At 40.6% G+C, this 25,815-nt stretch overlaps 1 long non-coding RNA gene across 1 annotated transcript; it reads left to right on the top strand.

The window, feature by feature from the left end:
- Positions 1-3,712: 3,712 nt before the first annotated feature.
- Positions 3,713-24,477, top strand: LOC116974862. The gene is made up of 3 exons (XR_004412473.1): positions 3,713-3,863; positions 13,103-13,106; positions 24,465-24,477. It is a non-coding gene; the product is annotated as an uncharacterized LOC116974862 (long non-coding RNA).
- Positions 24,478-25,815: the final 1,338 nt, after the last annotated feature.

Here is a 25,815-nt window from a genome sequence, read left to right on the forward strand (position 1 = left end):
CTAAATCCAAATTTTATTAGTTATTTATGTTATGACATCGGTTGGAAGCTGCATACCAAATTTCGTTGCGCTTATGTGCAATGACAATAAAATATATTATTATTATTATTATTATTATTATTATTATTATTATTATTATTATTATTATTATTATTATTATTATTATTATTATTATTATTATTATTATGTTTTGGCTGGCACAATTTTAAGAATAAGGGTTAGGCCATTTAGGACTGAGATGAGGAAAAACTTTTTCACCCAGAGAGTTGTGAATCTGTGGAATTCTCTGCTACAGAAGGTAGTAGAGGTCACTGGATGTTTTCAAGAGAGAGTTAGATTTAGCTCTTAGGGCTGAAGGAATCAGGTGATATGGGGAAAATGCAGGAACGGGGTACTGATTTTGGATGATCAGGCATGTTCATATTGAATGATGGTGCTGGCTTGAAGGGCCAAATGGCCTACTCCTGCACCTATTTTCTATGTTTCTATGTTTATTTGAAGGCACAGTGTTGTGGTGGAAGGATGTTATTCAGGCAGGAGTTCCGCGGCCAGTGGAGTTACGTAGTGATCTGCGCTGGGTCCTCTGTTATTTGGGATATACGTAGATGATTTGGACAAAGTATACATTGGTTGGTTAGTAAGTTTGCAAATAACAGCAAGATTGCTGGAATCGCTGTCTGTGAGGAAGATTGTCAAAGTATACAGCGGGATGCAGATCTCTCTGATCACAGAAATGGGCGGAGACATGGCAGATGGAGATTAATCCCAGCAATTGTGAGGTGTTGCACCCTGGAAGGTCGAAAGTAAGGGGAAAATATACAATTATAGCAAGGTCCTTAGCAGCACTAACGTACAGAGGGATCTTGTGGTCCAATTCCATAGCTCCCTGAAAGTGGCAACACAAGTAGAAAGAGTGGGAAAGAAGGCATATGATATGCTTGACTTCATTGGTCAGGGCATTGAGTATAAGAGTCAGGAAGCTATGTTGCAGCTTTATATAACTTTGGTTAGGCCACATTTGGAGTGTTGCATACAGTTCTGATCACCCCATTACAGGAAGGATATGGAGGCTTAGGAATGTGTGCAGAAGAGGTTTGCCAGCATGCTGTCTGGATCAGAGGGTATTATCTCTAAGGCGAGGTTGGACAGATTTGGATTGTTTTCTCCAGAACGCCAGAGGTTGAGGGGAGACTTGATAGAAGTATATAAAATGATGAATGGTATGGATAAGGTGGACAGTCAGAACTATTTATCCAGCATGTAAAACTCAAACATTAGAGGTCAGACCTTTAAACTGAAAGAGGCAAAGTTTAAAGGAAACATCAGGGTTTTTTTATGCAGAGCTTGCTGGCTGCCTGGAAGGGGTACCAGGGGTGCTGGTGGAGGCAGAAAAAACAGTGGCGTTTAAGTCTTAAATAATCACACGGATATGCAGGAAATCGAGGGGTATGGAACATGTGCAGACAGATAAGATTAGTTTAGCTTGGCATCATGTTCGGGACAGACATTGTGGGCCGAAGGGCCTGTTCCTGTGCTGTGCTTTTCTATGTTCTATGTTTTTAAGAGATTAATTCTACTGCCTGCTTATCACTGTATTTCACCCCATTCTTATGAGAACAAATGTCTGAATCAATTTTATTTTCTCTGCACATCTCTTGTACTGGGTGTTTCAAATCATTCTGACCACAGAAGTTGACATTATCCGAGTGTGAATAATTTATTCATGGTTTTCAATGTCATTTGTAGCCAGGAATGTCTATTTGGAGCAAACATGCACTAGCATCTGGAACTAAAGAAAATGCAACAGCAGCATCACTGACAATAAATGTTTTGAGGAATTCAGAAATGGAACTAATTGGCCATTCTGGAGGCTGAGGTTGAATGTGGGCCCAGAAGGATCACTTCTAAGAAAAGTTCACAAATATAGGAGAGGTGTTAGATTTTAGGGTGTGTCTGCCAGAGAATAAGGCAAAGATGACTCTAGATGTTTTCCAGTAATGTTCATGCTAATACTATGCGTGGCGTGGCCGTAAAGTTGCTGCTTTACAGTGCCAGAGACCCACGGTTGATCCTGACTATAGGCTCTGTCTGAACAGAGCTTGTATGTTCTCCCTGTGACCATGTGGGGTTCTCCCAAGGTGCTCCGGTTTCCTCCCATACTCAAAAGAGATACAGGCTTGTAGGTTAATTGGCCTTGGTAATGATTGTAAATGGTCACTAGTGTGTAGGATAGTGCTAGTGTAAGGGGATCGCTGGTCGGCGCAGACTGACATGTCTTATTTCCGCACTATATCTCTAAACAAAACTAAATCAAATATGTAAGGATGGAGGAAATTCTAGATAGGGAGAGATAATTAGAAGATGAAACTGTTTCAGATGTCACACATTTGTGCCAAATATAGGTCAGCAAACACTTGGGTGTTGGGTAAAGAGAGTTTGGTTTTGGACAGGATGATGGCTGGAGTTTCTGGGAATTGAAAGACCACCCTGAAGCTGGTGAATAAAGTGCATCAGCATTGATTCAAAGAGTTGAACATATTTGACATGGTGAGACATAATGAAGTGTTCCATCAACAATTTCACATACACTTTAAAGGGTACACATATTCCAGCCATGCAAACCTGGTTTCCAACTCAGAAAGCGCTGCTTTTATTTGCTTTTTACACTTGCTTACTCTTTCCAGAGCAAACTTGTCAAATTGTGTGCTGAAAATTACATGTAGCATTACGTAAACGCCAGAATTGGGAAGCTTTCAGACTGGGACCAACTCTGAGCCAATACAATTTAACTAGTTGTAAGATTTACTGCCAATTTCATTCAGTTCTCCCATTGCATCTGCTCCTTTCCACAGATATAAATGGAAATTATTTTGTTTGTTTGGGCACATGAATGCAGTAGATGACAACATTTAATTGCATATTTGTATATAAGCTCCATTGGGTAGTTTGAAAGGGGAAAAAAGCCATGATTTAGTTCAATAATCTCAGATCATAAATTAAACTCTGATTTTCACCTAATCTGATATCATTGAACAATAAAATTGGACAGGGTGGATCAAACTGTTCTGCAAATTGTGCTATCATAAATTAGGGTAAAGATGGGATACCTTTTGGCTGCACCAAGCCGTGCATATAATTGCCACGGAACTTCTTATGAAACATTTGGAGCTAATTTCCCTAAACACAAGGAACAGGAGACCCATAAATAAATGTCCAGTGCTGATTTGTAGGATCAGTACGCTAAAGCACAAATAATCAATACATAACAGGGACACCATGTAAGGGATTTGCTTTGCTCCTGTTTCAAATATAGAATGAGGCAAACTCCCACGCACGGTTGTGGTCATCCAACACAAAGAGTCAAACATGTCACCTCCATAAGATCATCAGGTCATAAGTGATAGGAGCAGAATTAGGCTATTTAGCCCATCAAGTCTACTCCGCCATTCAATCTGATCTATCTCTCCCTCATAACCCCATTATCCTGCCTTCTCCCCATAACCCCTGGCACCCGTACTAATCAGGAATCCATCTATCTCTCCCTTAAAAATATCCAGTGACTTGGCCTCCACAGCCTTCTGTGACAAAGAATTCCATAGATTCACCACCCTCAGACTAAATAAATTTATAATTTCCTTCCTAAAATACGTTCTTTAAGTCTGAGGCTATGACCTCTCGTCCTAGACTCTCCCACTAGTGGCAACATCCTCTCTACATCCACTCTATCCAATCCTTTCACTATTCTGTATGTTTCAATGAGGTCCCCTCTCTTTCTTCTAAACTCCAGCGAGTACAGGCCCAGTGCCGACAAACACTCATCATAGGTTAATCAACTCATTCCTGGGAGCATTCTTGTAAACCATGTATCCCCTTCCTTTCTTACAGAGTTATGCAGCACGTGGTTTGTTTTCTCTGGAATACCAGAGGTTGCGGGGAGACTACTATACTTGAGGTATATAAAATTACATGAGGCATTGATAGGACAGGCAGTCAGAAACCTTTCCCCAGGATGGAAAAATCCAAATACTAGGGAGCATAGCTTTAACCTGATCACGGCCAAGTTTTTGTTTTCACTATTGGCCATGACCCGGGTATACTCGGGGATGGCACTGAACAGGCTAAGGTGCGAGGGGCAACTTTTAAAGGAGATGTGCAGGGTTTACACAGAGGGCAGTGAGTACCTGGAATATGCTACCCGGGGTGGTGGTTGATGCAGATAAAATAGTGGCATTTAAAAGACTTTTGGATACACATCATAATGTTTTATGTGTCATTCCTAACTGTCACTGTATGTCATGTTGTCACTTGTGGGCAGAGCACCAAGGCAAATTCCTTGTATGTGAATACTTGGCCAATAAACTTATTCATTCATTCATTCATATGTAGGGAGTGGAGGAATATGGATTATGTACAGGCAGATAAGAGTTTGTCTTTGCATTACATTTGGCACAGACATTATGGGCCAAAGGCCCTGTTCTTGTGTTGTACTGTTCTATGCCCTTCATTCTAACTCATCCATGCTGACCAAGATGCCCCATCTAAACACATCCCATTTGTCCTGTGGTCTCTCAATCTTTATTTTCCATGTACCTGTCCAAATGTCTTTTAAATGTTGTTATTGGTGTCTCCTCAAACAGTTTGTTCCACATACCCACCACCCTCTGGGTGAAACTTGAAGAGAAGATCCACCAACTCATCACTGGGGCAACCACTTGTCTAACCTAAACACACATTTATAAACGGTTCACCAGCCATACCTTTTTTTTCACAAGAACTACTGAACTTCAAGGGAGAATTTTTACCATCATCTTCAAATAGATAATTAGTGATGGATTATAAATTCCAACAACGATGTTACATTTAGAAAAATTACTACCTTGCAAAGATGTTTAACATGATAGATTTATGTGCTCTGTGTGTTTTTAAATGGTTTATTATGAAATTAGGCACTCATGGAAATCGCCACATATATGAATGTCATTGATGATAATTTTTGTGTAATGTATAATATTTTGAAGATTAAATATATATTTGACATTGTTTATTCTGCAATGCATTACTTGCAATTAATATCCCCGTTAACATATGCTGCATTCCCCTGAGATATTTAAATCAATTTGACTCAATCGACTATTAATAATCAAACGGTCTCCTTCATCAAAGGGACCTTAAGTAATGGCAGTGCACCACAATCATCATCAGAACATCCAGTGGACCAAAGCAGGAGACTCTCTCAATGCAGACTTAGTTTAGTTTAGCTTAGAGATACAGCGCAGAAAGAGGCCCTTTGGCCCACCAAGTCCGCACCGACCAGTAATCCCTGCACATTAACACTAGGGACAATTTACACTGATATCAAGCTAATTTACCAACATACGTCTTTGGAGTGTGGAAGGAAACCGAAGATCTCAGAGAAAACCCACACGGGAAAACCCACACGGGGTCACAGAGAAAATGTAAAAACTCCGTACAGACAGCATTAGTAGTCGTGATCGAACCCAGGTCTTCGGGGCTGCAAGCGCTGTAAGGCAGCAACTCTACCGCTGCACCACTGCATTGATTGGATTGATTTGATTTGATTAAAAAGTATTATCTCTCCATCAGCCATGACTTATAAACAAAGTAACATCATCATTATTTCAAAAAACTAATTTTACAGTTTTTCTGATGTTAAAATCAAATTGATTTACCCCCAAAATCCAGAATGATAAGATGCTTAGAAAGGTAATGAGAAGGAATTTATTTAGTCAGAGTGCGTTGAATCTGTGGAATTCATTGCCACAGACGGTTGTGGAGGCCAAGTCAATTGATATTTTTAAGGTGGAGTTTGACAAATTATTGATTAGTAAATGTCTCAGGGATTATTATAGGACAAAGGCAGGAGACCCACACCATCCTGGTCACACACTCATTTCACCATTGCCATCGGAAAGAAGGTACAGGAGCCTGAAATCTGTAACATCCAGGTTCAGGAACAGCCACTTCCCCACAGCCATCAGGCTATTAAACACAACATCAAATAAGCTCTGAACAATAACACTCGATTATTATTATTACACTATATCTGTTTATTTATTGTGTATATATGGTCTATGGTCTATAGACACACTGAACTTTTATCTTCCGTTTTGTATTATGTTTACCTATTCTGTTGTGCTGCAGCAAGTAAGAATTTCATTGTCCTATCTGGGACACATGACAATAAAACTCTCTTGACTCTTGAGAATATTGAGATGGAAAGATAGATCAGCAATGATTGAATGGTGGAATAGACTTGATGGGCTGAAAGGCCTAATTCTGCTCCTTGAACTTATAAAAGAGCGTCAAATTTTAATGAAATATGTTGCATATTGTATTAGTTATGCAACACCGGAGATCAAAGTATGTTATGGAAATATATTTACAATAACTTACAATTCGGAATTGAGAGATCTTGGGCTACTGATTCTCAAATCACAGGGAATTAAAAGGATGCCATATGTATTCAGGATTTTGGATTTTAAGTAATAGGCAGTGAATATAACTCATGAAAATGATAATAAACAAAACTTTGGTTAGACTTACTACAGAAAAGCTATCCGAACCTTTGAAAAGATTACTAACGTGGGATGATTTCACTAGATGAGAAAACCTATTTATGAGGAAAACCATTAAATATATTTTAGGCTGTCCTTTGTGCACTGGGAAGGTTAAATGAGGGGTGTGGAATCTAATTGAAATATAGAAAGGGCTTAAAGTCCTGGGGCGCATTAAACTTAACAATAGCTCTGGAGGCTCAAATAAAGAGATTAGGAAGATATTCTCATGCAATGGGCTATTAGAGTATGAAATGCATTACCACAGGTTAATCACCATAGGGAATAACAAATTAGATAAATACATGTAAAGCAAAAATATTAAACACTACAAGGAAAAACAGAGAAAGGTGATTACAGGGGCCGATCTATGGGGAAAAGGCTACACATGGATTCATTCTGTACACAACAGTATGATTCTATGATATTTACAGTTAACTATTACTTCAACTATTAATGACAACCCATATTACCATTGCTATCCTCACAATACTTAGGCGAGATCGTGAATAGAAAAAGATTGCAAAACCAAAATGTTTCTCAAAACAATTAGAAAACAAATCCATAGTAGCACAAGAGGTGGTCCATTGCTTTCCTTTGCTGAGTGAGGATTAGAGTTGTACAGATCAGTTCAAGAACCTGAAGGTTGCAGAAAAGTAGCTGTTCCTGAACCTGGTGGTTCATAAGTTCATATGTTGTAGGTGCAGAATTGAGCCATTCGGCCCATTAAGTCTACTTCGCCATTCAATCGTAGCTAATCTATCTTTCCCTCTCAACCCCATTCTCCTGCTTTCTCCCCATAACCCTTTACACCTTTGGTACTTCAGGCCTCTGTATGATGTTAGCGACAAGAACAGGGGATGTTCCACGTTGACTCATAGAGTGATGCACCATCGAAACAGACCTTCAACTCACTGAGTCCTCGCTGACCATCCTGCACCCATTTACATTCATCCTACGTATATCCTGTGTTATTCTCTCTGTATTCCCATCAACTCCTCCCAGATTGGTCTACTCACTTGTACATTAGATAGAAACATAGAAAATAGGTGCAGGAGTAGGCCCTTCGAGCCTGCACCGCCATTCAATATGATCATGGCTGATCATCCAACTCAGTATCCTGTACCTGCCTTCTCTCCATACCCCCTGATCCCTTTAGCCACAAGGGCCACATCTAACTCCCTCTTAAATATAGCCAATTAACTGGCCTCAACTACCTTCTGTGGCAGAGAGTTCCAGAGATTCACCACTCTCTGTGTGAAAAACGTTTTTCTCATCTCGGTCCTAAAGGATTTCCTCTTGATCCTTAAACTGTGACCCCTTGTACCGGACTTCCCCAACATCGGGAACAATCTTCCTGCATCTAGCCTGTCCAACCCCTTAAGAATTTTGTAAGTTTCTATAAGATCCCCCCTCAATCTTCTAAATTCTAGCGAGTACAATCTATCCAGTCTTTCTTCATATGAAAGTCCTGACATCCCAGGAATCAGTCTGGTGAACCTTCTCTGTACTCCCTCTATGGCAAGAATTACATGCAGTTTACAATTAAACTGACCAATTAACCTAGCAACCCCACTTTTTCGGGATGTGGCAGGAAAACTGAGCACCTGGAGAAAACCCACTTGGGTACAGTGAAAACATCCAAGCTCGACAAAGAGAGTACCAGTGCTGGGGTCACTGAAGTTATGGGCCTGACTTTGGGGTGAACTTGGGATAGGGACTGGACATTGTGCCTTCCCCCACAGTGGTAACCATTGTGGGGGGATGATTTTTTGTCTGTTAGGTAATCCTGTTAGTCTTTGTCCAAGATGGCTGCCGTGAAGGGAGAGTGGACGCTGGCGCGCTTTAGCTGCCGCTGCTCTCTCTTCACATTGTGTTTTTGATTTTTGTTTTTGGACTGAATTCTGTTTTTAATTTGTGTTTCTGTGATGTCTTTATTATTTATTTTATTCTGATTATATGTTTATATTCCTGTTACCTATGTAAGGTGTCCTTGAGATGTCTGAAAGGCGCCCAATAAATAAAATGTATTATTATTATTATTATTATGGGATAACAATTCTACTAGCTACTGTGCTGCCTCACCATTTAATCTGCACCTTTTAAAATAATAATTTATACAGTTGATCACATTTTTCCAATAATATTTGATGTTTCTTTAATTGGCGTGCAATTATTCAGTCTGTCCTTCTTTCTTGTTTTAAAATGCTGGTTCCCCAATAGCAGCCTTCCAGTGCTTTAAGTTAAATGGTTAAATTAATGATTGAAATTTAAGTTATTTTCCTTAAGAATATTTACATTTTGCTGCTTCATTGTCCTATATTTACTGCCTGTAGACTGTACAACACTGCCAGGTGCTGGAATAGGCAAAGCTGCCTTGACACTTGAAGTATATTTAAATATAAATCTTTGCCTGTCTTAATTTTCAGATCCGTGTGTTAGAAATGGTTAATAAATGAAGGAAATATACTTTTTTTTCAATTCCCCTTTATAAATAACTTGAAAGTCTGGTATGGAAAAGGATAAAGGTGTAGTTATAGGCAAATGAAGTCCAGATGATTGTTCCTGAATAGAAATGACACACGTTTCTTGCTCGATTATAAAGGGAAAACCACATTACTGATTTCTTGTAGCTCAGCTAGTAATATTTCACTTCAAGTGTAAAGAATGAGCATGTTTAATGAGGGTAAAATTAGTTGGAGAAACTGTATTTATGAGGAGAGACTTGTGATATGTGCTCCATATTGCAACAGAAATGAATAGATGTAGTAGATGTTTGTAAAATTCTGAGGGGTTTTAATGGAGTTAATAGGGAAAGCACATTTCCTCTGGCCAGTCAATGATGAATGGCCTACAATTTAAAAGTTAACACCAAAAGAGGCATGTGGTCCAGGAGTGCAGAGCAGAGTTATGAACAATAGCTTAATGTGGACGGCTATTGAGGCATGGCATGCTTTACTGCAAGGAATGCTTGAAGCAGGGATCATGGGAGAGGAAAACATAAATGCATGAAGCAGAAACAAGGGTTTGGTGGAGTTCAGCTCAATATTTATTCCTCGGGTGCGATCCAGTACATATATTGCAGGCCAAATAGCCTTGTCTGCCTCCATGGTTCACATAAGTAGTATCTAATTCATCCAGTAGAAACTCATCTTTTATATAATCATAGGACATTCTTGCTATTGAGGGAGTGCAGCGTAGGTTTACAAGGTTAATTCCCAGGATGGCGGAACTGTCATATGCTGAGAGAATGGAGCGGCTGGGCTTTGCATAGAAACATAGAAACATAGAAAATAGGTGCAGGAGTAGGCCATTCGGCCCTTCGAGCCTGCACCGCCATTCAATATGATCATGGCTGATCATCCAACTCAGTATCCTGTACCTGCCATCTCTCCATACCCCCTGATCCCTTTAGTCACAAGGGCCACATCTAACTCCCTCTTAAATATAGCCAATGAACAGGCCTCAACTACCTTCTGTGGCAGAGAATTCCAGAGATTCACCACTCTCTGTGTGAAATTTTTTTTCTCATCTCGGTCCTAAAAGATTTCCCCCTTATCCTTAAACTGTGACCCCATACTCTGGAGTTTAGAAGGATGAGAGGATATCTTATTGAAACATATAAGATTATTAAGGGTTTTGACACGCTCGAGGCAGGAAACATGCTCCCGATGGTTGGGGGAGTCCAGAACCAGGGGCCACAGTTTAAGAATAAGAGGTAAGCCATTTAGAACGGAGACAAGGAATTGCCTGTGTTCAAAATGGCGGGGCGAAAGTGTCAATAATGGCACCTATGTTTCTATGTTTCTATCACATAGAATGGCAGTGCTGGCTCGAAGGGCCGAATGGACTACTTCTGCACCTATTGTCTATTGTCTATTGTCATAGATATCATTCAGCCAGTAAGTTGTATTATAATAGTAGGAATGTAACAAATGCATAATGCACAATCCTGAACCCAAAATAAAAAAACGTTCAATAATCATTCTCTTTAATGTCACAAAGATCTAATTATTTTAAGAGGATGATCCTCTTAACAAGAGTAAGAATTTTCCTGAAGCCAGGTGCACGCACCTGATATGCAGGTGCGTGCAAAGAAATTGTAATAAAATAACAGCTTTCCTTTCTCTTTATTTGTAAATATATTTTTACAATTTAAATTATATTTATTTAGGACCGCAGCCAACATAGAATTTAGTTGATCATGTCTGACAATTGCAAACTTGTGTTGTTTCTTCACAATATTTTTATTGCCTGCTGGGTTCATTACCTGCTGGTCACCAACTCAAAACTCTGCATGCATATTACTGAGAGTTTAAAATGAATAGCAAGAAAGTTTGTTGCCTAAATTTCAAAATGTGCTCTCGGAAGGCAAAGCCCTCGTCAGAGAATGCAAATTCATAAAATTACCCACAGAGAGTTCTCCAATTTATGTAACAGCTCTTGTTAATTCCTATGGAGTGACTGACAAAGTTCTTCAGATAAGGCAATGGAAGATTGTAATAACTTTCAATACTGGAATTGAATCCTGTGGTCAAAATAAGAAATATAGTAGCAATTACAATGTTAGTGACGTTGCAAATATGTGTGCTATATTTTGGGCGAGAACAAGGATATTTGTATCATTAAGTTGATGGCATGACATGCTGGTGCCTCAGTATGTTACTGGAAGACTGCAAGGAACTGCAGATGCTGGAATCAAAGTGCTGTAAAAACTCAGCGAGTTAGGTAAAATCTTAGGAAGAAACAGATAGGCGACATTTCTGGTCAGGACCGTTCTTCAAACCTGATCATCGAAGGGGGTGAAAATGCTGGAAAAGAGGTGGAGGGAGGGGCAACGCCAGACAAGGGAAGGGCAGTGTTGTTTGGTAGATGGGTGGACAAAGGCTGGAGATGAAAATGAGACAAAAGGGTGACAAGAAAGGACTGAATGAGACAAAAGGGTGCCAGAGAAGGAGAGAAGAAGAGTGAAAGGAGTGAAATGTAGAACTAGGGGAAGGGATATAGGGGAAAGGGAATGGGGCGCTTGGATAGTGGGAGAAATGTGTGTGAACCAGGTTGAGGGTGTCACAGGAAAGAGAGGAGGTGGACTCTGAAACACTAAGGCCAAACAGGTTTAAAGAAAAAAATCTGAAATGACTGTGAAAACTGTTGGTGCATGAATAGTTCCTACATCTCCCTCTTACATCTTCATCTTAGAGTGAGAAATTGGTTTTCCTTCTTCTTGTTCTGTGTCTCAGCTGTAATAGGCTGCTTGAATCCAGAGTTGTCTTAAAATCTTAAAATGTTAAAATCTTAAAATGTTTTCCTTTAATATGAGATATGTGCATTGTTGACAAAGCCAGCATCTATTACACATCTCGAAGTTGTTCATGAGGAAAACGGTGGGAAACTGATTTCTTGAACTGCTTAAGTCATTGAGGTGCAGGAATTTGCACTTTGCTTTGATGCAGGATTCTGAGACATCTAGCTCTTTGTCTCACTTGAAGTGTGATCTCCTCATATGGTCTTGAGAGATTTTATTTGATAATCGTTCTCATGAAGCACTCTTGGATGGTATTTAGTTTAGTTTAGAAGTACAGCACGGGCACAGGCCCTTCGACCTATTGAGATCACGCCAACCATTGGTTACCCGTTTCCACTAGTTCAATGTTATCCCACATTCCCATTCCCAGCCATTCAAGCTACAAGCATTCACATCTTTGGGATGAGGAAGGGAACCGGAGTACCCGGAGGAAACCCCCGCAGTCACAGGGAGAACGTGCAAACTCCACTTAGACAGCAAACAATGTCAGGATCAAATCCTGGTCTCTTGCGCTGTCAGGCAGCAGCTGTGCAACTGCACTCTCAAGAAAGAAAACAGTCAAAAGAGGGAAAATATTGAAAAATGTGTCCTGCCAAGATTTTGCTGGAGATCAGTTGAAGATTGGAAAAAGATCAAAATTAGAGTTACAGAGAGATTCGGCATGAAAACAGGCCCTTCAACCCACCATCTGTATTGACCATCAAGTACCCATTTACTCTAAACCTAGTACATTCTTTTTAATCTTGTCATATTCTCATTAACTCCTCCCAGTTTCTATCATTCAACTATATATGAGCAATTTACAGTGATCAACTAATTTACCAACCTGTACATCTTTAGGACGTGAGTGAAAGTTACATCACCTGGAGAACATGGGGAGGACATGCAATCTCCACAGAGATAGCATCAGAGATCAGAATTGATCCCAGTGGCTCTATTAGCCATGCCGGATTGTCACCAATTACTTACGATGTTAACAACGCAAACGGAACATCCCCTATATGAAGGACGGCTATACTGAAAGGCAATCAATGTTTGTTTGAATGTGTGGAATCTGATACCATTTGTTGATGGTTTTCATCACACAAAATAGTAGAAAGGAAAATAGTTTTAGACCTGGGTTTAATAGGGGAGTCTGGAATGCTAAATCAAGCACAGGCTGCCTCAAGCAGTACCAATATGTTGAAGGCTGAATATCTGCAACATTTTTCAGAGCTTTGAGCTCTGTAGTTCTCGTGGACATTAATTGATCGCCTCCTTAGACAAGTGATGTGTGCCCTTGTCTCGGTCCACTCCTACACTATTGACTAATTCAATTAAACTTTGAGTCATGAAGAGACTTTAATTGAGACAGGCTGGCTGTGAGGAAGGCTATGTGCCAAAGTCAAGATGCATTCTAAGTTCAAGATAAAAGGGAAAGCATTTTGAAGGATTTAACTTCAGATTCTTCACACTTGCATTTATGATAACATGCACTCTCCACACAAATTCACAATTCCAACATTTACACAAGGATTCACAAATATTTGTTAAATGAATTATGTTCCCCTGCTGCTTATTTACTGAACGAAGGAGCAGGAAGGTTATTAAAATACTCTGCCTTGGCTCTGTGTCGCAGACAGGTAAAGAATGCCCCTTGTTTGAAATTTCCTACCATAAGCTTTCAGGACAAGGCCCATTATCAACAAGTAGATTTGACAGAAATCTCATTTAAAAATATCTATTTGGTAGTGAAGAATTTCAGAATATCTTGAGGATGTGAAAAGCATGATATACTGTAAAAGCAGTTATATACATGTCTTTCTTTTTACATTAGTATCTAAGAAAAAAGTCTCCTCTTTGAAATTAATTGTCAAATGCCATTTATAATGTGGAGAATAACTAAACAAAGAAGTTATAAAACATATCAAATGTGATTAAAAAATGACTACATTGTTATTAATGAATGTGGAATAGTATTGAGGTATTTGTCTAAATGTATTCATTTTTCTTGATAATATGATGAGCAGATATCTTGAACATATGTCCGAATGTGTAAACTCTATCTTAAATAGGGAATGCTAGGACTTTAACTTAAAAACAATGAAGAATATCACAATAGTATGTGTGACTTGAGTTTTCAGATGGAGTTGCTGTCATATGCCAAAGATCAGTTAGCTCTTGGATTGGATAACATTCATATCATGTTTAGAGAGATATTAATTATTGAGGCCTTTTGGCCCAAAACGACCAAGCCAATAAAAATGCCCCGTCTAAACTAACCCCCATTTGCTACATTTGGTGCATATCCCTCCATATGGCCAGAGGCCTGGGAAGCCGTTGGTGAGAGGAGGAGTTACCTGGGCGGTGAGTTTAAAAATCGAGCGCGGGGCTTACCTTCACAGAGGCCCGGGGAGCCGTTGGTGAGAGGAGGAGTTAGAAAAATCTGCAGCGTTCCATCTCACTTCCAGAGAAGGAGTCTGGTGGAAGCCTCTGATTGGTGGAAGTGGACCAGAGGAAGCAGCTGATTGGGTGCAACCCCAGGTTTACATTTCTGCTTTCAGGTTAAGGGATCAGTGAGTTAAGGGATCAGTGAGTTAAGGGATCGGTGAGTTAAGGGATCGGTGAGTTAAGGGATCGGTGAGTTAAGGGATCGGTGAGTTAAGGGATCGGTGAGTTAAGTGATCGGTGAGTTAAGGGATCGGTGAGTTAAGGGATCGGTGAGTTAAGGGATCAGTGAGTTAAGGGATCAGTGAGTTAAGGGAACTGTGAGTTAAGGGATCTGTGAGTTAAGGGATCTGTGAGTTAAGGGATCAGTGAGTTAAGGGATCAGTGAGTTAAGGGATCAGTGAGTTAAGGGTTCTGTGAATTAAGGGATCTGTGAGTTAAGGGTTCTGTGAGTTAAGGGATCTGTGAATTAAGGGTTCTGTGAGTTAAGGGTACAGTATTTATTAGTAAAGGTACAGTTTAAAGGATAAAGATTTTAATAGTGTGAGGGAGTTGAGTTAATTTGGGAGTAAGCTATGTCAGTGGAGATTGGCCCCGTGGTTTGCTCAGCCTGCAACATGTGGGAGATCAGGGATATGGTCGGTGTCCCTGGTGACTACGTTTGCAGGAAGTGTGTCCAGCTGCAGCTCCTGGCAGACCGCATTGAACGGTTGGAGCTGCGGTTGGATTCATACTGGAGCATTCACGATGCAGAGAAAGTCGTGAATAGCACGTACAGCGAGTTGGTCACACCGCAGGTAAAAGGAAAGAGGACAGAAAGGGAATGGGTGGCCAATAGCCAGCAACGCAGTAGGCAGGTAGTGCAGGAGTCCCCTGCGGTCATCTCCCTCCTAAACAGGTATACCATTTTGGATACTGTTGGGGGAGATGGCTCATCAGGGGAAGGCAGCAGCAGTCAAGTTCATGGCACCATGGGTGGCTCTGCGGCACAGGAGGGGAGAAAAAATAGTGGAAGGGCAATAGTAATAGGGGATTCAATTGTAAGGGGAATAGATAGGCATTTCTGCGGCCGCAAACGAGACTCCAGGATGGTATGTTGCCTCCCTGGTGCAAGGGTCAGGGATGTCACTGAACGGCTGCAGAACATTCTGGAGGGGGAGGGTGAACAGCCAGTTGTCTTGGTGCATATTGGCACCAACGATATAGGTAAAAAAAGGGATGAGGTCCTACAAGGTGAATTTAGGGAGCTAGGAGATAACCTTAAAAGTAGGACCTCAAAGGTAATAATCTCTGGATTACTACCGGTGCCACGGGCCAGTCAGAGTAGAAATAGGAGGATATTGCAGATGAATACGTGGCTTGAAAAATGGTGCAAGGGGGAGGGATTCAAATTTTTAGGGCATTGGAACCAGTTCTGGGAGAGGTGGGACCAGTACAAACAGGACGGTCTGCACCTGGGCTGGAATGGAACCAATGTCCTTGGGGGAGTGTTTGCTAGTGCTGTCGGGGAGGATTTAAACTAATGTGGCAGGGGGATGGGTGCAAGAGCAGAGGCACAGAGGGGTGTAAAATGAGGGTAGAAGCAATAGGTAGCAAGGTGAAAAGTAAAAGTGGCAGGCAGACAAATCCAGGGCAAAAATCAAACAGGGCCATTTTTCAACATAATTGTATAAGGGGGAAGAGTGTTGTAAAGACAAGCCTGAAGGCTTTGTATCTTAATGCAAGGAGCATTCGTAATAAGGTGGATGAGTTGAATGTGCAGATAGTTATTAATGAATATGATATAGTTGGGATCACGGAGACATGGCTCCAGGGTGACCAAGGCTGGGAGATGAACATCCAGGGATATTCAATATTCAGGAGGGATAGACAGAAAGGAAAAGGAGGCGGGGTAGCGTTGCTGGCTAGAGAGAAGATTAACGCAATAGAAAGGAAGGACATTAGCTTGGAGGATGAGGAATCGGTATGGGTAGAGCTGCGAAACACTAAGAGGCAGAAAACACTAGTGGGAGTGATGTACCGGCCACCTAACAGTAGTAGTGGAGTTGGGGATGGCATCAAACAGGAAATTAGAAACGTGTGCAACAAAGGTAAAACAGTTATAATGGGTGACTTCAATCTACATATAGATTGGGTGAATCAAATTGGCAGGGGTGCTGAGGAAGAGGATTTCTTGGAATGTATGCGGGATAGTTTTCTAAACCAACATGTAGAAGAACCAACGAGAGAGCAGGCTATTCTAGACTGGGTATTGAGTAATGAGGAAGGGTTAGTTAGCAGTCTTGTTGTGCGTGGCCCCTTGGGCAAGAGTGACCATAATATGGTTGAGTTCTTCATTAGGATGGAGAGTGACATTGTTAATTCAGAAACAAGGGTCCTGAACTTAAAGAAAGGTGACTTTGAGGGTATGAGACGTGAACTGGTCAAGATAGACTGGCAAATTATTCTTAAAGGGTTGATGGTGGATATGCAATGGAAGGCATTTAAAAACTGCATGGATGAACTACAACAAGTGTTCATCCCAGTTTGGCAAAAGAATAAATCAGGGAAGGTAGTGCATCCGTGGATAACAAGGGAAATCAGGGATAGTATCAAAACAAAAGATGAAGCGTACAAATTAGCCAGAACAAGCAGCCTACCAGAGGACTGGGAGAAATTCAGAGTCCAGCAGAGGAGGACAAAAGGCTTAATTAGGAAAGGGAAAATAGATTATGAAAGAAAACTGGCAGGGAACATAAAAACTGACTGCAAATGTTTTTATAGATATATGAAGAGGAAAAGATTAGTTAAAACAAATGTAGGTCCCTTGCAGTCAGAAACAGGCGAATTGATCATGGGGAACAAGGACATGGCAGACCAATTGAATAACTACTTAGGTTCTGTCTTCACTAAGGAAGACATAAAAAATCTGCTGGAAATAGCAAGGGACCGGGGGTTAAATGAGATGGAGGAACTGAGTGAAATCCAGGTTAGCCAGGAAGTGGTGTTAGGTAAATTGAATGGATTAAAGGCCGATAAATCCCCAGGGCCAGATAAGTTGCATCCCAGAGTACTTAAGGAAGTAGCCGCAGAAATAGTGGATGCATTAGTGATAATTTTTCAAAACTCTTTAGATTCTGGAGTAGTTCCTGAGGACTGGAGGGTAGTTAATGTAACCCCACTTTTTAAAAAGGGAGGGAGAATGAAAACTGGGAATTACAGACCAGTTAGTCTAACATCGGTGGTGGGGAAAATTCTGGAGTCAGTTATTAAAGATGGGATAGCAGCACATTTGGAAAGTGGTGAATTCATTGGACAAAGTCAGCATGGATTTATGAAAGGTAAATCATGTCTGACGAATCTTATAGAATTTTTCGAGGATGTAACTAGTAGAGTGGATAAGGGAGAACCAGTGGATGTATTATATCTGGACTTTCAGAAGGCTTTCGACAAGGTCCCACATAAGAGATTAGTATACAAACTTAAAGCACATGGTATTGGGGGTTCAGTATTGATGTGGATAGAGAACTGGCTGGCAGACAGGAAGCAAAGAGTGGGAGTAAACGGGTCCTTTTCAGAATGGCAGGCAGTGACTAGTGGGGTACCGCAAGGCTCAGTGCTGGGACCCCAGCTATTTACAATATATATTAATGATCTGGATGAGGGAATTGAATGCAACATCTCCAAGTTTGCGGATGACACAAAGCTGGGGGGCAGTGTTAGCTGTGAGGAGGATGCTAGGAGGCTGCAAGGTGACTTGGATAGGTTGGGTGAGTGGGCAAATGCATGGCAGATGCAGTATAATGTGGATAAATGTGAGGTTATCCACTTTGGTGGCATAAACAGGAAAGTAGACTATTATCTGAATGGTGGCCGATTAGGAAAAGGGGAGATGCAACGAGACCTGGGTGTTATGGTACACCAGTCATTGAAAGTAGGAATGCAGGTGCAGCAGGCAATGAAGAAAGCAAATGGTATGTTAGCATTCATAGCAAAAGGATTTGAGTATAAGAGCAGGGAGGTTCTACTGCAGTTGTACAGGGTCTTGGTGAGACCACACCTGGAGTATTGCGTACAGTTTTGGTCTCCTAATCTGAGGAAAGACATTCTTGCCATAGAGGGAGTACAGAGAAGGTTCACCAGACTGATTCCTGAGATGGCAGGACTTTCATATGAAGAAAGACTGGATAGACTCGGCTTGTACACGCTGGAATTCAGAAGATTGAGGGGGGATCTTATAGAAACTTACAACATTCTTAAGGGGTTGGACTGGCTAGATGCAGGAAGATTATTCCCGATGTTGGGGAAGTCCAGAACTATGGGTCACAGTTTAAGGATAAGAGGGAAGTCTTTTAGGACCGAGATGAGAAAATCATTTTTTACACAGAGAGTGGTGAATCTGTGGAATTCTCTGCCACAGAAGGTAGTTGAGGCCAGTTCATTGGCTATATTTAAGAGGGAGTTAGATGTGGCCCTTGTGGCTAAAGGGATCAGGGGGTATGGAGAGAAGGCAGGGATGGGATACTGAGTTGGATGATCAGCCATGATCATATCGAATGGCGGTGCAGGCTCGAAGGGCCGAATGGCCTACTCCTATACCTATTTTCTATGTTTCTATGTTTCTATATTCCTGTCCAAATTCCTACACATGTTCCTGTACCGTTGTACCCTTCAAGTTACATGTTCTTAAAAATATCAAGTCATATCTTGGCCTTAAAGACACATTATTCTGGTGGAGGCAATGGCTTGTTGTTGTACTGGTCGACATGGCCTGGCAATGCTATCGATGTCCTCCACCGCTTCTCTGCCACTCCATGCAGCTGTAAGCTGCATCTGATCTGTGTGCTCAGTCAACCACTGTGGGACCTCCAATCGTGTCTGATCCACAGGATTCCTTGACTGCTGTAGGACTTCCAGTTGTCCACTCCACTGACACCTCAAACCGTAAACACCTCCAGCAGCCATCTGTCCTTCTCCACGTGCCAGGCTATCTCCCGACCCGGACCCCCAGAATACTTCCGAGGGTGTGGAAGGTGATCCCACAGCCTGCTCACAGGTACCAATCCTTCTTCCATCCACCATCACTGCCATTTGCTCTGCCACCATCACTGCCTTCTGCCCAGGCCACAGTCTCAGCTGAGACCTCATCAACCAACTGGAGGGAGCAGTAGGCCCATGAGAACAACTCACCATTTCCTAGGAACTGTGATCAGTGGTTCTGTTTGTTTCGGTTGGGACCATCATGATCCAGTTCAGCGATACATTTATTTTTGGCAGAATGCTATTTCCTAGAATCTGGCCAATTTTGATCAAAATTTTGTGGTAAATTACAAGTGTCATAACCTTTTCTATGGTCAAGAAGCTGTTTTTTAAAAAAATATTTCCCAGGACAATAATAATCATAAATCTTCATTTGTAAAAAGCATGGGGTGACAAAATAATTTTGAGACTAATTTTAATTTTAACATTCTGTAAACTAACTCTAAAATAAAATTGCTAACCTTTACATGTAAGGATGTTTCTGAACAGAAATTCAAATAATTCCATGTTTATTTGTTTCACTGAGTGTCACTGTTCCCCACAGGGATGTTTATGAGTAAATTGAGGATTAATCTGCAGAAAATTGTACCCTAAGGAAGATTGCTATTTTGTGATTTTATGTTAGCAGGTATACAATATGAAAGTATATTTAGTAAAATACAGCTCTTCAAAAACATAAGAAAATCCAAGAATGAGAATTTGCGGATTTATGATTTTGCTGAAAGTTGAAATAGCTGTTTTCTTTTCAAAGTTATTTTGAAGTGATCTCTCATGAAAGCCGTTAAATCATTAAAGAGATAATGATGTTTCTTCGCACATTTATGCTTTTATATAATGTAGCCATGTTTTCTTTCTTCACGTAAGCTTATTATCAAGCCTAATAGGGAATTTGTGCTTATATTATTTGTACGATACTCGTACATCAAGTTTCCTTTTCCGAAAAGTTCTAATTTAAATCAGATCTAACTGTGCACACCTTGGACAGAATCCTATTTTGACAAATCCATTTCTAAAGCTACTAGAAAGGTAACTTGATCAACGCAAAACAAATTGGCGCCTTTGTGAGTTTATGGGAAGAATCAATTAATGACATAAGTACCTTTGACAGGGTCAGCTTCGAGCATTGTGTCAATGACTGTTTTACATTTTATTTGCTCATAGAGAAAATCTTTCCCCTTTAACCAACTTTGAAAAGTGTATCATATACAGCTCCTCTTCAAATGTCATTTGAATCACAATTCATATAATCCTCAAAGAAGTAACTTATTATTATCAGGTTTCAAAATAGTACTGATCAACACTCACAGTTCATTATTTTCTGCAGCCAGGTTTGTTAACGTAAAATTAATTAATTAACTGTGAAGTAAGGAGTATTGTTACGTTCTTCTGAGTGGTGTTATTTGTCTGAATCAAGTATTGCTGATCAGTAGCATATCCATGTTAAAATATTTATGCCTATTGATGACATTTATTGATAACACAATACAGTGTGCACATCACTGACTGTTTGCATTTAAATTTAAAATATTCAGTGTTATTGACCTGTTAAAATGGTTCTCTTTTTTGTGTGCATCATTTCTGAAGATGAAATAGGAGTTATATTAGGTGCCCTCCATTTTCTGTTTTTTAGATTAACTAAAAACATTTCTAGTGACCTCAGTGATACCAATAATCGTCAATTTTTGTATTTCTATTTTTCATTCTGGGCCAAGCGAAGTACACTATGACTGTTCAAACATATATGGGGTCAATAGCTGGTAATCGTTATTATGGATGCAAAAGTGGGATAACATAGAACTGGTGTGAACGAGTGATTGATGACCAGCATGGATTTGGTGGGCCGAGGGGTTTGTTTCCATGCCATATCTTTCAATCAATTTGATATTCCTAACAATGGAAAAAATCTATGTGGAAGTAGGAGTTGGTCATATGATTCCTTGGTCTTGGTCTGGTCTGCAGTTTAATAGAATTGAAGAAGATTCCTTGTCTTGTTCACATCTTCTCCATATTGTTTTATTCCCATAGTGCTGAAATATCATAATTGAATACTTTCAGCAGCTGAGTATCAATAACCCTTTGGATCATAGAATTCCAAAGAGATCAAGACTTTTAAGTAGAACAATCCTCTTTTCAGAATTAAGTGTTTGACCCATCATCCTGAGACCGTGCTTTCTGGTTTACAACTCTCCACCCACCCTCCTCTCTGGATAACTTCAATATACATGACAGTTTAGGTGGGTTGCAATGATTTTCACTTTGGTATGAGATGAAAAATTGGACCTGGTAGAATATTTATATTACTAAAAGTCTCATCTTGACCACTTCCTGTTGTTCTGTATATTGATTTTAGAAAAAAACGCTGCCACTTACGGCTGTGATTTTAGGCCGTCGTACTCAGAGTCCTCCTCTGTTGCGCAGGACAAGAGGATTTTTCCCATCGATTAACAATAAAAGAGTTACTAGTGTTTAAAAAATATTGAGATTCTCTCTCATGAAGCCCACACTCCTTCCGGAGGGACTATAAAACCCGGAAGTGTGGAGGTGCCTCAGTTCTCTGCACGATGGGGGGGGGGGGGGGGGGAGCGAAGCGAGAGGTCGCAATTCTCAGTCTGAGCTGCGAATAACACTGAACATAAGTCTACTAAACTGTGAGTGGTTTTATTGAACTGTCAGTGCCCTTAATGTGGTTTGCGAATGTAGTTTGAAAGTGCTAAAGCTGTATTGCCTTTGGTTTGAAAGTGCTAAAGCTGTATTGCCTTTGGTTTGAAAGTGCTAAAGCTGTGTTGCCTTGGGTTTGAAAGTGCTAAAGTTGTGTGCCTTTGGTTTGAAAGTGCTAAAGCGGTGTTGCCTTTGGTTGGAAAGTGCTCAAGCTGTGTTGCCTTTGGTTTGAAAGTGCTAAAGCTGTGTTGCCTTTGGTTTGAAAGTGCTAAAGCTGTGTTGCCTTGGGTTTGAAAGTGCTAAAGTTGTGTGCCTTTGGTTTGAAAGTGCTAAAGCGGTGTTGCCTTTGGTTGGAAAGTGCTCAAGCTGTGTTGCCTTTGGTTTGAAAGTGCTAAAGCTGTGTTGCCTTTGGTTTGAAAGTGCTAAAGCTGTGTTGCCTTTGGTTTGAAAGTGCTAAAGCTGTGTTGCCTTTGGTTTGAAAGTGCTAAAGCTGTGTTGCCTTTGGTTTGAAAGTGCTAAAGCTGTGTTGCCTTTGGTTTGAAAGTGCTAAAGCTGTGTTGCCTTTGGTTTGAAAGTGCTAAAGCTGTGTTGCCTTTGATTTGAAAGTGCTAAAGCTGCCTTGCCTAATTAAAGTTGTCTTGACTTCTATATATAATTAAACATTTAATCTTGACCATTTCCTGTTTGCGCTTTATATTGATTTTAGAAAAAACGCAACAATGTATGGCATGCTTTTTTTGGCCATCTTACTCAGAGTCCCCCTCCGCTCATCAGGTGCCGAGGATTTTTCCCATCGATGAAAAGTAAAATAATTATTAGTGTTTAAATAATGTTGAGATTTTCTCTCCTGTCAATCACGCCATGAAGGCCATGCCCCTTCTGGTGGGAAGGGGAGGGACTATAAAACCCGGAAGTGTGGGTGTGGCTCAGTCTCTGCAAGATGGGGGAGGGAGAGGTCACGACTCACTGTCTTTAGTGGCCTTGCACCCTGCATGAAATGGTATGACACTGCACTTGAATTTTGTGGCCTTGCATCCTGCTTGAAATGGAATTTCAAGGAATAGTCGTGAGTCAACTGCCAGCCCACCAGCCATGAGTGAGTGAGCTGCCAGCACAACAGGCTTGAGTGACTGAGCGGCCAGCCCAAGAATCTATTCGGCCCACAATGTCCATACTAGCCCTCTGGAAACCAGTCCCTTCAGCGCATAACACCCATACTAGTGCTCCAGAAAGAACCCCCCCCACTGGCCACCAATATTGGAATTGGTGGAGAGGTGGAATATTGCATTGGGGGACCAGCCCTCCCGTTTGATGCTGGGACCCAACGGGTCCCACTTAGTCTAGTATTTTAATATATTTAGGACAGGAGTATGTGGTTTAAAGTTGCCTTGCGATTTTATACTCACAAAACATTTTACAACTTCCACTTTCATACATATCGTCATAAGTTCATAAGACAAAGGAACCATTCAGCCCATCGAGTCTGCTGCAGCATTCAATCGTGGCTGATCTATCTTTCCCTCTCAACCCCATTCTCCTGCCTTCTCCTCGTAACCTTTGACACCCTTACTAATCAAGAACCTATCAATCTCTGCTTTAAAAATACCCAATACTTGGCATCCACTGCCGCCTGTGGTAATGATTTCAATAGATTCACAACCCTCTAGCTAAAAAAAATCCTCATCATGTCCTTGCTAAAGGTACACAAGGAAAACAAAAGTTCTGTATCTATGTCCATGTATTAACAGAGCATTTAAATTGGATGTTTAAAACTAGCTGAATTAAATGGAAATGTATTGAGGAAATGCATATATGGTCCTTGTTTTCGCAAGCAAATAGCTTTTCCCAGGGTCAGTTTGTTTTATTTTTTTATCAAAAAATTGCAAACCATTGCTTTCGGGTAAAGCTCCACATAAAAGGTAATTTCCCTATCAAAATGAAAAACGGAAGTCAGTAAGGTAATGATTTAATTTATCGTTAGGAATAATTACTGTCTAGCTGGAGGCTACCTCTACACTCATTTGAAAGGGAAAGCAATCAGACTGTATTTATCTGTTTAATTGTTCTGAATAGTCAACAAATACCCAATTGTGTATGTGAAGCTGCATTAAAAATACACTTTATCTTAAAAGGTTTACATATATTTTACTGTGGTAATATAAAGTACGGTTGTGAACAAATATAGTGGGCTGGTGTGGAGGTAAAATGCAAGAGCATTTCTGTAAAAATTGTGAAGGCAGTTCTAAATTTCACTGTATTGAATGGATATTGTTAAAATTGTAACTTTATTTATTACTAAGGGCAATTTTTTAAATATATAATTTCATGAACTGCCACAACATTTTATATTCATGATGTTTAAATCAAATGGGTTGCATTAGAGTACAGACATTGGCACAACCTATGTCGTCTGCCTCACTATTATTTCTGTTTTGCCAGCTCTAACACTGCAAGGATTTGTAGAGAGTTCATCCCCAAAGGGACCCTATCCAGTTTGGAGAGAGATGTCTTGAAATCAATACAGACCCTCTTGGGGTTTCACATGAGGGGCTGTCCTGAGTCAGTTTGTGTACCTGGAGGTGTTAAATTACCTGCTGGAAACGTAAGATATCTTTTGATTAATGGCTCAGACCTGCAGGAGAGCTGCATTAGCCGTAAACCAACTCTATGCAAATCTCCTGTGTTGTAGCCTCAGACAAACCCACCAGTGCAAAGGCAAGTGCCTTTGATCTGGTTTCCAATTGCATATGCATTCATAGTAATTTTCACCCTGAAGTCCTGTACTGACTGAAAATTCTGTTATAATACAGAAATATAATGTTTGCATTTGTATAGTGCCTATTACATTGGTGCACCTCAAAACACTTCACACAAAAATGTATTTTTAAGGCTATTGACTATCTCTATATATGCAATCAACATGGAAAAAAAAATAATTTCAGTAATGGGGTTAAAGGAAACTAATATTAAAAATATAATTAATTAATCTTCTTTAAATAGATCACCTTTATAATCTAATAATTTTGTTTAATTTCTTAATATTCAATAGTTGATTCATGTTTTACTGAAAAGATTGGAAGAATTCTTAGGAATTTCCATTTTAATTTGCATTAATTAAGTCACAGAACTGTTTAGGTCAGCATTCCTGATACATGCTCAGCCATATTTTGTGTTAAAGAGAAATATTGTCCTTTTTGGTCTCGTGCCTTAACTGCGCACAGCGGGTTTCAATTTAAATTGCCATTCCATGCCAACTAGTCTTAACTGAAGGAGTGGCTGATAACATTTTCCCACTGCCTCTGTCTTGTGAGGAGGATAGGGTGCTGATATTCAGTACATTATAAGAATGGAATACCTCGTGGAGGTACAGGTCCACCTTCGGTTTTCCTGCACCCTTGGTTCCAGAGCATTTCTGTATTATCTGTTTTGCTGGACCAACAGAGGTCATGACCCCTGAGAGAAGTTCAACGGTACCAGAACAGTCCACCTAGGTTTTCCAGGGGCTTAGGTACCAGCCTGCAAAGTCGGCATTGGGAGCTGGCTGTAGGAACAGATCTGCCGGCACCGGCCGGGTTGGAACTCCAGAGCCCCAGCTGCGGGGGGTAAATTCGACCTGCCAATTAACGCAGAACTCCCAATGAGGTAGAGTTTGGCTGCCTCACCTGGCCCAGGCACCATATGTTCGGGGGGACCTCCGGGGGGGATTTCACGTATGCTCTCGTAATTCTGTCCGAATTAAATGAGGGGCCGGACCACCAGTTGCCGGAAAATCGGTGGTAAACCTGTACCAGAATCTATCTTGCTGTATCTTGCTGCTTAAAGCACACGGCA

The sequence above is a fragment of the Amblyraja radiata genome, chromosome 7 (genome assembly GCF_010909765.2).
Source record: "Amblyraja radiata isolate CabotCenter1 chromosome 7, sAmbRad1.1.pri, whole genome shotgun sequence".
NCBI classification, from domain to species: Eukaryota; Metazoa; Chordata; class Chondrichthyes; order Rajiformes; family Rajidae; genus Amblyraja; species Amblyraja radiata.